Source organism: Dermacentor albipictus, chromosome 5, assembly GCF_038994185.2.
Source record: "Dermacentor albipictus isolate Rhodes 1998 colony chromosome 5, USDA_Dalb.pri_finalv2, whole genome shotgun sequence".
Lineage (NCBI taxonomy): Eukaryota > Metazoa > Arthropoda > Arachnida > Ixodida > Ixodidae > Dermacentor > Dermacentor albipictus.
In genome coordinates, this window is record NC_091825.1 from 28,083,153 (window position 1) to 28,096,049 (window position 12,897).

Sequence of the window (12,897 nt, forward strand, 5' to 3'; positions counted from 1 at the left end):
CGGGGACATACGTGCATACGTAAACAAGCTTGCGGCACTCAGGTGCTGGTACACTGGGAATGACATTGGTGCTCTGTATACGCCAAAAATTGTGCGCACTCTAAATCAGTACCGAAACGCAGGGAGTGGTATAATGACCGTAACTGCGTTTACATTTGGCAATAAATGGTCTCGAAGGGGACTGGCGGCCTATAGATCCAAGTACAACGGTCGGAGGAAATTTTCGAATGCGGCAAGCAATTAACCCAAGTGTCAAAGAGCACTGCTGAACTGCAATGTAGTTGGTTGAACTCATTCCCATGATATTTACAAAATATCTCGTCTCTGACAATAACTGCCCATTCATTGAGACAAATCGATTACGCATAATCTTCACTGTTCATGTGTTAATTCTTGCGGTAAGATGTAATCGCAAACATTTGGTGCTTCATCTTGAAACAAGACCGGTAAGCGCGCTCGTTCTTGTACGGTAGAATCAAGAACGCGAACATGCACCGACATGTATGTAAACTACTGGAAGGTGACTGAAGATGAAGGACCTATTACCGTGCTAGTACTGTGTATACTGTCAAAAAGAAGAAAAAAATATTTCGGAAAGAAAGAATGCCCAGTGTCGAGATGTAACGATTCAAGCTTTATTTCTTTTTGACCTATAGAATGCAACACCACTAGTTCCACGTGCTTTATGCATGGGTAATGTTATGACACAACTCATTATTTAACCGTTCATTACATGCACCAACCCGCCCAAATTATCACTGTACTCGAGCTTATGGACGCATCGCAGTGCACTGCTTTGCACTTCATTGTAGCACAGGGGTTTGCTATCGCCAGTAGCGAATGCTTTGGTTGACCTCCCTGCCTTTCTTCCTTTTGAATTCTCTCTCCCTTTGTATAAAACGCACTAACTTGTGGGAGAGAAAGCATTCTCCTCTTTTAGAATTCAATTAATTGTCAAGCAATTATATTGCAGTTCCAGTAACTAGAGCACAAATGCGAAAACGAAACCGATTCTCTTCGGTTCTCCGCGCTCAGAGTGCGGCACCAGGGGGCAGGGCGCGCTGCGCGTCCGTTGGAGTGGCAGACGGAGATGCACATGTCTAGTCAGCCGGCATTTTTCGAGTCGTGTTTTAAATGTTGTTAATTCGCCGTAAATATCTCTTGATTTGTACTCAAGGGTGGCGCAAGACCCCAAGGAAGAGAGATTGACGCATCGGGAGCGAAGAACAGAAACGATGGATGGCTACGCTGCTTGGGTCTCGGCACGTTCGAATTGGCAAAGTTCCGAATTTGTCGCTGTGTTGTGTACGCTTGTGCGCTCGTCATTTGCCGTCATCGCGCGGAGATATTTGCGCTGGATGTCTTTCACTTCGTGTACAAAACTCTGCTCGCTGCGGCATCGAAGAAGTTGTCCTGTGTTTGGGTGCACGTATGCGCTTGGACACGGATAGCCTGCTTGCTCTCAACGGGTGTTCAACAGTCTACGCGCGCTCGTAACTTGCACATGAGGTAAGCCTATTTTAATCTTATTTGGTTTGCATAACGTAGGTGCTAAAACGATGTGTGGCAAGCCGGTGTCGCGAACAGAAATATTGTTTCAAAAGACCACTATGCAACGTCTTAGGGCAAAAATCACGCATGAATGGGGAAAGGATAAAACCTATCTCTTCAGATCGATTCCAGTCGTAGCGCGATTGGCTCGATCGCAATTTCCGTGAGGTACTTCTAACCTTTTGTTCACTCGCGTTAAAAGCGTAGAATAAAACTGCGTTCAGTTGAGCTCTTGTATTGACGCTTGTATTGGCTTGAGAGCATACTGTATCCGATACAAGAACTTCTGTTAAAATACGGAAATAAACGTTCGAGGCAATAGCAGTCGCTCACTACCTGTGATCGTTACTTTCTTGCTTGGGTGCACGTTTTAATTGTGACCGGAAAAAAACGTCTTGCTGCACCGTTTGCGGTGCAGCAAGACGTGTTCCTTCGAATGATGTCTGGGCAGTCAAGGCATTCGTGCCACTAAGCAAGCAGTAAACGGGGTATCAGTGCGAAAACATTTGGACATACAAGAGAAGCGAATGGTATCACCATAGACTCTTTTATTTGACGAATAATTCAGTTGTATTACTAAAGCGGAGAGTGGATATGCATGAAAGTCAGATTGTATTGATACTAAGCAAAAACAAGGTAACTTATCATTACTAATCAATCCTTTTCTTTTACTGAAAGGCAAGTTGCTGTTGTGCTGGAGCTGAGAAGAGGTCTGCTGCCTGCAATGGGTCCATCTCTCTCAAGTTATTGCAGTATTATAGCTCTCAAGGTGAGTGGATTTTTTTTTCTCATAGCTATTTGCCACCTGAATCAGGACCGTTTACTTAGCTGTGTAGGTGATCACTGTTAGTGACATTGGAGTGCTGGTGGACCAGCACTCCTTTATGATTGCAACGCATATGACAGAGTGCAGCTGTGGCAGTATGCAAAGGTGTTAATCTACAAGCCAAATTAGGTTCTTTGAGGTAATATGTTAATATATTGATGACATTGGATTGTGGTCTAGCAGGCAAAAATGCTAAACAAAAAGAAATTTTAATTTGCACTTGGTAAGATGTGCAAGCAATTCAGGCTGTTATACATGAAATGGGACATTTGTAGATGTCTTCTACAGTGCTGCAGTCCTGAATGGCTTCAGAGTTGAGTGATACCACTATAATTTCTCTGTAGAGCATGCAGCACAGTTTAGCATTGGGGGAGGCTGGCATCAACAGGCGTCTACTTACTGTGAAGTTCAAGTGAGGTGTTACTGTTAGGGTGACTATATATAATTTATGGTTTAATTCTAGTCTTGTGTCAGGCAGACATAGTTTACCCATTTGGTTAAACAATAGAGATGTAATATCTATGTATACAAGTATTACCCATTCATTTATGCCATTTAGACAATGGCAGAAATGCGTGGGTAATACTTGTGTACATAGACAATACATCACTATTGTTTAACCAAGCGGTGCCCCTGCATGCTAAATTTTACAGGGCTATTATTAAGTAATGTCAGCTTTTGTTGTAACATTAAGGCACCTTTTATATTATTACAGATTACCACCATTGTGCACCATCATAGTGTCATATTTACACTAAATGTATTTGACTTTGCTATAAAACCTTGCACAGCGGTGCATCGTGAAATTTTTTTTTATAGTTTCTGGCCTCAGAATGCACTTCACGTTATATTCTTGTTTGCAACAAGACTATAAATGCAGGTTTCTCTCCTTATGTTTTGTGGCACTTCAAACTGCGGCGAGCTAAACCACTGGGCAGCAATACTGGATACGCTACTGCGTGTGGAGCTGTCTTCAAACACACACAAGGAATACATCATTGCTTTTTAGCACAAAATAACGGACACAAGAAAGACGACAGAACAAGGCGCTACTCTCAACTGACATCACTATATTGCATCCCTCCTTTGTAGACAGCAGAATCTAGAAGAACATTTGCTGTGAACACCAAGTGCAGGAACCACCAACATCTGATCAAAAAAGCACACTCATGCGACAGAATCCAAAAAAGAAACATATTGAGCACTTTACAAGGTTAAAGAAAGCACACTAATGCACTGTGACCCCAGTGACTGTATGAAGAAAACTTCTGATAACTCTCTGGCGGTGGTATCACGGCCCTTTTTTCAAAATCGTAGCATCACGAAACATTGCGAACCTAAGCGATCCATACCAACAGGCACAGGTTCCCATTTGGCTCAACATTGTAAAATATGGAAGTGCAAAGCCATGTTTCGTGATACTACGATTTTGAAAAAGTGCTGTGATACCACCGCCTGAGAGTTATCGGAAGCTTTCTTCATACAGTCATTGGGGTCACAGTGCATTAGTGTGCCTTCTTTAACCTTGTGCAGTGCTCAATATGGTTTTTTGGATCCCGTCGCATGAGTACGCTCTTGTGATTGGTTGTTGGTGGTCTCTGCACATGGTGCTAACTGCGGATGTTCTTCTAGATTCTACTATTTATAAAGGAGCGACGCAATAAAGTGATGTCAGTTGAGTGTAGCGCCTTGTGCTGGTCGTCTTTCTTGTGTCCATTGTTTTGCACTTAACAAAGTATTTATGGATTCACACCAACTAGCCCGCCAACACATTGTGTTGCGGGCACTTCTGAAGTACTGTCTGTCCAATAACCTTGGTGGCATAGAAGCGCCGTCCACTTCTATGCGTTGCTTTCTGTTTCATTGTGGCATGACATCACATTATAATCATAATGTGTATGTACTTTTTCCAAGAGACCCATATTCCTATCCTTGTGTTGTATTTGCTGTCGCATTATTTATGTGCAAATGACCAGTGCTCCGAGCTCCATTTTATCGCAAGTAAACTACTGGTACCTAAACAGATCTGTATATCAGAAAACCAAAGCTGAACTGCCGAACAGTACCAAGCGGCAGCCTTAGTGCAGTGTCAAGTAGTCAGATTTTATTGGTCATGCAGAGGTACACAGGATAGCTCTTTATTACTTGCTGAATAATTAAGCTGTGTGAAAACTGAGTATATATGTAGCTTCAACCACATGCTATTGGTCATTGCTCCTGCCCTCATCAAATGTAGAAGATTATCACGGCATTTCCTATTCTCTTTTTCCTTAATACAGTGGGATTACTGCATGCGTAAGTAGGAAACGGATCACATAGGCAATCAAAAGCCAACATTGTGTAAACTTGGAACATTGATTGTACAGTTTGATGACCCAGAATAAGTAGGAATACACCATAAATGATTGACAATTAACTTTTACTTGACACAGGGCTAAAGCATACAGTAAGCATACTGTATGCTCATATGGTGTCACATCAATTTAAATTTTAGTGTAGCTTTACAGTGTACGCTTCTATTGTTGTATTCTGTCAGAGGAATGATAATGTTTCGCGTGTATAGCAACTAGACTGTCTATATACAGAAGTAAAAATGTGTGAACTGTATTTTTTAATGATTTGATAGAATGTGTAGCACAATAAAGCCATACAATCAACGCACAGTGATGTGACTTTCTCTGCACATGTTGCAGGTTAAAAAAAAGTATGGTGGAAGCTGTTGCCAAGGTTCCGACCAGAAAAGACAGCCAGTATAAAAGGGTCCACGCCACTGATCTCTACTACAGGGGATGAACAGCACATCGAGCGCCCTCGACTGAAGCCGGCCTTGTCCCGGAAGTTGGTGCTTGACAACTTTGCGGCAGCACTTTGTTGCACGGGTGTGTAGCATTTCTTCCCCTAACATGCCTGCCTGATGTGCCATAAACTACCCAAGCAGTGTTTCGAGGTGTCCAGAATTTTTCCATTGTAGTGTCTACAGTGTCGCTAACATAAGTGGCGTGCAATGGAAACACTGGTAAATCAGAAAAAACTTGATGTAAAAGAACACTATCGTATACGGGTTCAGATTGTCATAAAAGTGCTTACCAGACATGTAGAGACCTCCTAAAATGTGAAAAACCACAAAGAAAAGTTTTTCGGCAGCAATATTATCTGATCGCACGCACTAGTTAGTCCACCATATGCCCTGCTTCCAGGACAAGCGACTGCATGACATCGCATTTCCACTGGCTTCACCTGCATCCGGTGCGGTGTGCTGCACCCAGCGAAACATGTTAGAAATCAGTGGTGCACAGTGTTTTCTGTCCCCTTTCTCGACGCCTACTGAACACATGTTAAACTGTTTCCAAAGCAGACAAACAGAAGGAAAGGGTTCTGAACACATTGCATTTTAAAGTGGCTGGTACTGGGTAACGCAAGTACTGTGGCATAGTAGATTTGCACCAGGCAACCTGGGTTCCCAAAAAGGCTACTGTTTACTTGCAAATGGCCAACGTATTGTGAGCATGTTGAAGTTCTTTTTTTATTCTCATCGCTTATTTAGCTAACGGAGACAGCTTTCACAACTGAAGAAGCCTTGGAAGCATGAAACACTTCACAAAACCAGCTTCAATATATCGTGTCTGCATCACAATTTCATGGCTGCATGAGTGAACCCTCTGGTTAACATGTAAGAGAGTTCATGATGTTTGCCATGCATTATCCAGTTTATTTACAGGTCAACCCTATCTTGAGATTTAAGCTGATGTTGCGTTTAGAGAAATTATGGCCGAGAGCCAGCTTTTGAGAATACAGATTGAGCTTGACAGATTAAACGCCAGAACAAGTCGTTGAGGATTTCAGATCAAGAATCTTCAAAGGCCAGTTCATTTAGTGGTGTTAATATTCTGCTCGAAGTTGTTGATTGTTACGTTCATATGGTGCCCAAGCATTGCGGTAACAACTTCACTTGGAGTACATAGCAAGGGTGTATTCAATGTAAGCTGCTGGCTTTTTTTCTGTGTTTTCAAAAACTGGTTTCTTGTTCAGTTTAAATTTTCGAATTTTGCATTGTTTATTAGGTGTTGTGTCTTGTTTCCTTTTCCTGCAGCTTCTTAGTTAAACATCTGAATAGTGAACACAACTTGACCTTTTGCTTGATTGCCTAGATTACATGCCCTCGATGCAAAACAATTTCACTTCAAAACTGCTTGTACCACACTGAAAGAATAACTTGAAGCAGCCATAGCCACCAATAACACGCAAGAGATGATTATGAAAATTTTAATATTGTTTTTTGATCTACAGGGTGTCTTAACTATCGTGCACCAAGATTCAGAAATATGTAAATGCGATGTAACTAGACAAAATGAAGGTAATGTTTGCCATCGCCTGGAAATACTCTGATTATATTGTGCATTCTGCCTAATTACATAATTCTTAATTATTTATTAAATATCTCAAATAAATAAATGAAATGTGTCAATGAAAAGTTGTAGAGCAATATGAAAGCCTCCTGATACACTTTTTTGTTACTGTTACTCATTGTGTGCTACATAAAAGTGTTTTTCCAAGGAATAAGCCTGCGAATACACATAAAGTGTCTTGAGTGGCCAGTCATGTGTCAGTTTTGTGGTGCAAAGCAACGAATACAACTTAAATGGGTTCTTTTAAGAAAAAGACTTAGCTCAGCAAATTATCTTTCTTTGTGCAGCCTGTGGAGACAAGGTTTCTTAGACATGGCCGTGGCCCTCAAGGAAGATGCCGAGGCCACAGGCAGTTCCTCCAGTGACCGTGAAAAGGTCCCCTGGGGCACAAGTCTGGTTTGGCACCCCCACCTTTCTCCTGCAGCTTTTCTGTCTACTTAGCTAACCAGGTGGGTCAATGATGGCAAAGGGAAAAAAAGAATCAACAGCATCAAACGCAGAACTTGCTCAAGCTCAATGCATTTTTGGTGTGAAGTTTTTCCCTTATCATTTATCAAAAAAACGGGTAATAAGTATATGATATGGTCTTCATACGGACACCTCTTTCCCACAGAGAATTAGCAGTAAAAAAAGCAGCTTATGAAGGCTTGAATATTAGCTAGGATGATGTGGCATAGATAGGATAATGATTATGAATGTTTCTAATGAAGGCAGTGGTAGTAGAGTGAATAATCAGAGTTTATATACAGATTGAAAGACATTTCGTTCCAATGCCAGAATTTTAAATCATCCCAAATAATTCTTGCATTTTATAGTCTTCATTTTATAGTTCTTGATACTTGCTTCTTGCTGACATCATTCTTATGCTGCATAATTCACCTGTTATAAATTCCCTATTTCCCCCATTCAAGCAACTTTACATTGATCATAAGAAACCTCGTAGATGAGTTCCAGAAACTTGCTGATGAGATTAGGGGGCGGTGTGTACCCCAGGCCGCTTTCAAGGGCCTCATATCTTGCAAATGTTAGAAATACTCCTGCTAAGCAAGTTCTTGGTGTCATACAAGGTTATTTGCGAATACGAATGTGCCTAAATTTAGAAAACAGCCAATATAAAAAATGTCAAGCGATATCGCTGGCGATACACACACACATTCCAACTGAACTAAATGCAAATAAATATAGCACCAAATGCAGAATCATTGGCATGATGCCATTCTTTCAGTGGAATAAAATCTGTCCTGCATTGCAAATCTGGAATCCTTTATAATCCAGACTACTAAATACTTATGAGGGTTGTAGCGTAAAATATGCATGTATTTATTTCTCGTTTCTTTACTTTAGGACCCGATAATGCTAAAACAGCAGTGAAAGAACTGATATCACAGTACCTAATACTTTATATTGCTCCAGAAATCCGTTTCTCTGCCGATCGCAGCATTCGACACTAACAAGAAGGCACATAACACTTAGGGTGGTGCTATTCACTTTGATTGTTTGGGAACGAAACCCATAATGTACATGTTATGGCCCTACGTGTCATTACGTTTGAACAACAAAAAGGTTGGGGGTTTGCATTTTGCAAAACTGCATGGAGGTTTTCACTGTGTGCATATAAAATTAGGAACCTTCCCAGCTCATACTAAATGCATTCTCCAAAGCTTTAGGTTATACAGGTGCACTACTTTACACAGAACACACTCTTTTCCCTCGTCACAGCTCACACTCTTAGGCAGAGTTACACCCTTTGAAGTGCCCCTTCTTCCACACAACGATAATTGTCATCTGCCTTTATGCATTTTCTTTCTTTAACGCTGCGAGCCCTGTGCTTTCCAGTAACGAACGGCATGCGCGTTATCAGCATGATAGCATTCCCGACAACAAAGTAGCGGGCGTGGCGTCTTCAAGAAAGGAAACGCATCGAGGCAAATAACGATTATTGTTGTGTGGCAGAAGCGGCACTCCAAAGGGTGTAACTTTGCCTAAGAGTGCAGGTGGTGATTCAGATTCTTCAAAGGTGTTTCATTGTATGGGATGGCACATCGCGCTTCACTTATTTGCAGAATATTGCATTCCAATTGTGTCATATGAGATAAATCCATTAGAGAGCTTTAGCTTGCCCTAAATTTATTACAGCTGTGTACTGGTAAACTGGCCGCAGCTTGCAGTGCTTGTGGAAAAACAATTGTAACTGCCATATTATATGTAACTGCTAGTGCACAGGCATAGGCAGCAGCAATGGTTAGAGTACACTTGTTTCTTCTATTCTGGGGTATGCATCCTCCACCAGAAAGTAGTTTTTTTCGTCTTCCTCTTCTACCATATTGGAATGTGAAATGGGGTGTAATTTGTAGGATATACTCTTGCATAAACTTAATGAGCATTTATTCTCGTCTGTGCCACAGATCATTGTTGCTACCACTGTAAAAGCAGGGTGCCTGTTTACAGCACCCATAGGGAACAATCTGTGAATCTTTAACGAACAGTAACGATAATGAATAATCGAATAATTTTTAGTAATTTTCAACAAATTTAGCACTCTTTGCTTTCCACTACGGTGTTTTTCAAACTCTAATATTGGCACAAGGTTTGAGTGCAGGATGTCATTTTGTGTGAAAGAGTACACTTGTGCGCATAACACCTCATCGTCAACATTCTGCTGCACAGAATGTCATTAGCTTTTGTATGCATTGGTCACTATCTCACAAACCGGTTGCTCCTTTGTTAGTTGGAATGTAGCATTTATGTAAAGCACATTTGATGTTCTAACAAAAAGCATTGTGCCCTCTTATCCCCTAATTCTCCTCACTTGATGCCTAGTGTTGTAATAGCATGGTTGACACCATGAGAGTCAGTGTGGTGAATAATTGTCTGGTGGAGTAGGGGGTGTACGTTAACTTAAGCAACTTTTCCAGACGACTTGAATCAGTATTGTGGAATGCTGGTTTTTTTTTCAATCACTGTTACCTAGTTTCACTTTGGTTGTGGCAACAAGTATAATGTAGTTCGCTAGCACTCCTGCCAACACATATAATGTGCAGGCATCTGTGTTGAAAAAAAGACCAGCTAATGGTTTGCCAGGAGCTAAGGTCCATTTAGACCATTAAATTTTGAACTTACACCGGTGGAAATAACTGGTGAATGAAAGCACACCCAGGAGAACTGAAGCAAGACTGCGAGTCGGCCTAGTTGGAACAAATTCATCTTGAAACTTATTGTGCGCAACAAACAGGGACGAAGATTAGAAGAAACACAAGGACGAGCGCTTAACATTGTGTTTCTTCTATTCTTCGTCCCTGTTTGTTGCGCACAATAAGTTTCAAGATGAGCAGGAGAACTGACCATAATATTTTCTTTCATTATAACACCGCTGAAGCTTTGAACTGCATTTGAACTGGCTTGTTTAAAAAATGACCCATTTCCTTGTTCAAGTAAGACAAAGGTTCCACAGGAAGACAGAAACTTGAAGCCGTCAACAGCAGCATGAATATAAACAGCACTCGACGTTTTGCAATCTTGCACCTGGTTATATTATCCATCCCATTTTTTTCCACAGGCTGTTCTTTACTGTTTTATGGTCATATCCAGTTTAATTTTAATGTCCCTATTTTTTAATATTTGGTTAATATATACTTTCTTCATCGGCTTGCAACAAAATATATATTCATAATGTGCCTTCATTTACCATTTGCAGTGATCTTAACCAGATGCATCTTGATACAAAATTTATTTTCCTTAATTCTTCGTTTTCCTTTTTCAAAAGTGCAAACTGTTTATCTTGATACCTATTTTGTCTTCTGGGAAGATTGGTTCTACTGGATTAATGACTGCATACATGTGTACATCGTTTTCTGTTTTGGTCACCCCTACTCTTGGCAAGTACTGACAGCATTGCTCATACCCGCTCCATCACGATCACCACTGCTAAGCACACCCTTCCTTCCTTTATTTCAACACTTTGGCTTCTCTTGACCTATTATATGCACCAGTTACTTCTCCCCCAATGAGGCTAGGGGCCAGTGAGATATGCACAATCCCACAACACAGCCAAGGAAAACATTTGCTACCCTAATGACAAGCACCTATGTCGAAATGTTGGCTACAGCAACATCCCTTGTGCCAGCAATGTTGATCTACTTACATGTTTTTCTAACACAGAAGTTACTGCTTTCTCGTGTTCTGTGATTAAACTTTTTTGCCGCTTTCTTTAGGATGGATATTCACGAAGACTATTTGTTTCTCCTAACAGCAGCAAGTTTATCCTTGCAAGTGTTTGGAGTCAAGAACAACTTTCACCAGGAAGAAGTGCAAGACGAGTGATTGAAGAAAATAAAGTTGCTTCTGTGATCTAAGAACTTGAGGACTGAAATGTTGCACCTTTTTGTGTATATGCTATGCAGTGCATTCATATCACAAAGTGCAAAGTGTTTTATCTCTGCAGCCATGTCAGTGTGTTGGCAAGACAATTTTCTCAATGGTGACCTGCTGCTTTGACTATGAGCTGCCTTCATGACATTTGCATTAAAGGAGATGTACTATCGTGGACAAAAGTACCCTGGAAGTGCGAGCGTTGACCAAATTGCATTTCTGCTCAAGACCGCTGAAAACAGTGGGTCACGTATGCACATGCTGAACGCAGATGGTGGCACGGCTGATCCCAGCAAATAGCACACCAATGAAATTCGGTCGACTCTCGCACGTCCTGGGCAATTTTGTGCCCGATGGCACATTCTTCGAATGGATATGCTCTGCAAGATGAAATACGGGAAGCATCTGTACTTTAACGGTTATAGTACAGATTCAGAATACAGAATCTTCCGTTTTCTAGATACAGAAGCACTCGTATCTTGTATTACGGTCTCCTTTTTTACAGTTGTCCGTTCTACGGAAATGACCGTTCTTAATTTACGGAAGAGTGTTCGGTCACAAATTACCAGCAAATTTTCTGTAAAGTAAGGCAAATTTTTTTTACAGTGTGCGTACGACGCATCAGCAGAATTTCGCCTGGATTGTCCCAACAATTTCTATCACACTAAAAAAAAACATCTGGCGAATGTCCACTATAGCTTCACTAAGGATACATTTTCAATATGGGGGTGCAGCGATCCCGTAATCTTGTGCAGTACGCCGCACACATGTCAGGACGTATGCTGGCGAAATGATAGCAAATGCAATGTGAAATAAAACTCAAGCAGCTCGATTGGCCATCCCATGTGTAAGAGGTGCTGCGACTGAGAAACAAACGCCTACAAAAGTTCCGTTATTCGAGCCTTACGTGGTTTTCCGATTACTCTTGCAATCGAAAAGCAAACGCAAACGCCAGACGATGCTTCCACTCCGTCTTCGTCTTTAGCGCTTCTTTATGAAAACTGTGAAGATGAACCAACTCGCCCAAACCAAGGTATTGGTGGATTCCGGAAACGTCCGATACATACTGGCGCACTCTGTGCTATGCGATGACATTTGTTAGGCGGTGAAACTTGGTCACCTGATAAAGATAAACAAGTCCACGTGTCAATATGATTTTGTAGTACGTATTGGATTCTGTGTGTTGCTCCCACATGTGCCCGGTATGGAAAATCCAGTTCAAAACACCATTCGGACATCCATAGGGTTGATGTATTGGAATTTGTTTAGATCCCAGGACCTCAGTCATGTGAATGTCCGAAGGATGTCTTGATTAGGACGTCCTGAAATAATATCCTCATGTCATCCACTGGACGTCCTAACCGGGACTTGGATGTTAGGTTCCAGTCGGGATGTCCGAAAGATATTTATGGTCCAATGGACACTAACCACGGCACGAAACAGCGCCTTCTAAACATGGCCGCCTTTTTATCGCCAGGAATCATATTTCAGGTCTTCGCTACGTTAAACACGCTGGGGCCTAGGTCAACGAGCTGCCATCCTTCAAGTGCGACCGCGCTTCTAAGTCACCTGACATTACACTACGAGCCGCAAATTCTAGCGGCACATATGGTCTACGGTCCCTCACTCTTGACTTCAGCCGGCACGCGCCGCCGTCACCTGATTGACAGCAAGACGCGACTCCCCATTCTTGGAGTTCTGTGACTCCAGCCACCTAAGCCACCTAAGTACAACGTAACCCACCAC

The 12,897-nt window shown here is 41.7% G+C and overlaps 1 long non-coding RNA gene across 2 annotated transcripts; it reads left to right on the forward strand.

Annotated features, from left to right (window-relative positions):
• Positions 1 to 104: 104 nt before the first annotated feature.
• On the forward strand, positions 105 to 11,138 carry LOC135902482 (uncharacterized). Of its 2 annotated transcripts, none has more exons than XR_010564529.2 (5): positions 105 to 1,509; positions 2,230 to 2,320; positions 5,071 to 5,256; positions 7,071 to 7,232; positions 11,033 to 11,138. It is a non-coding gene; the product is annotated as an uncharacterized lncRNA (long non-coding RNA). The 2 variants fall into 2 exon arrangements; XR_010564531.2 differs by having other exon boundaries at positions 11,036 to 11,138.
• Positions 11,139 to 12,897: the final 1,759 nt, after the last annotated feature.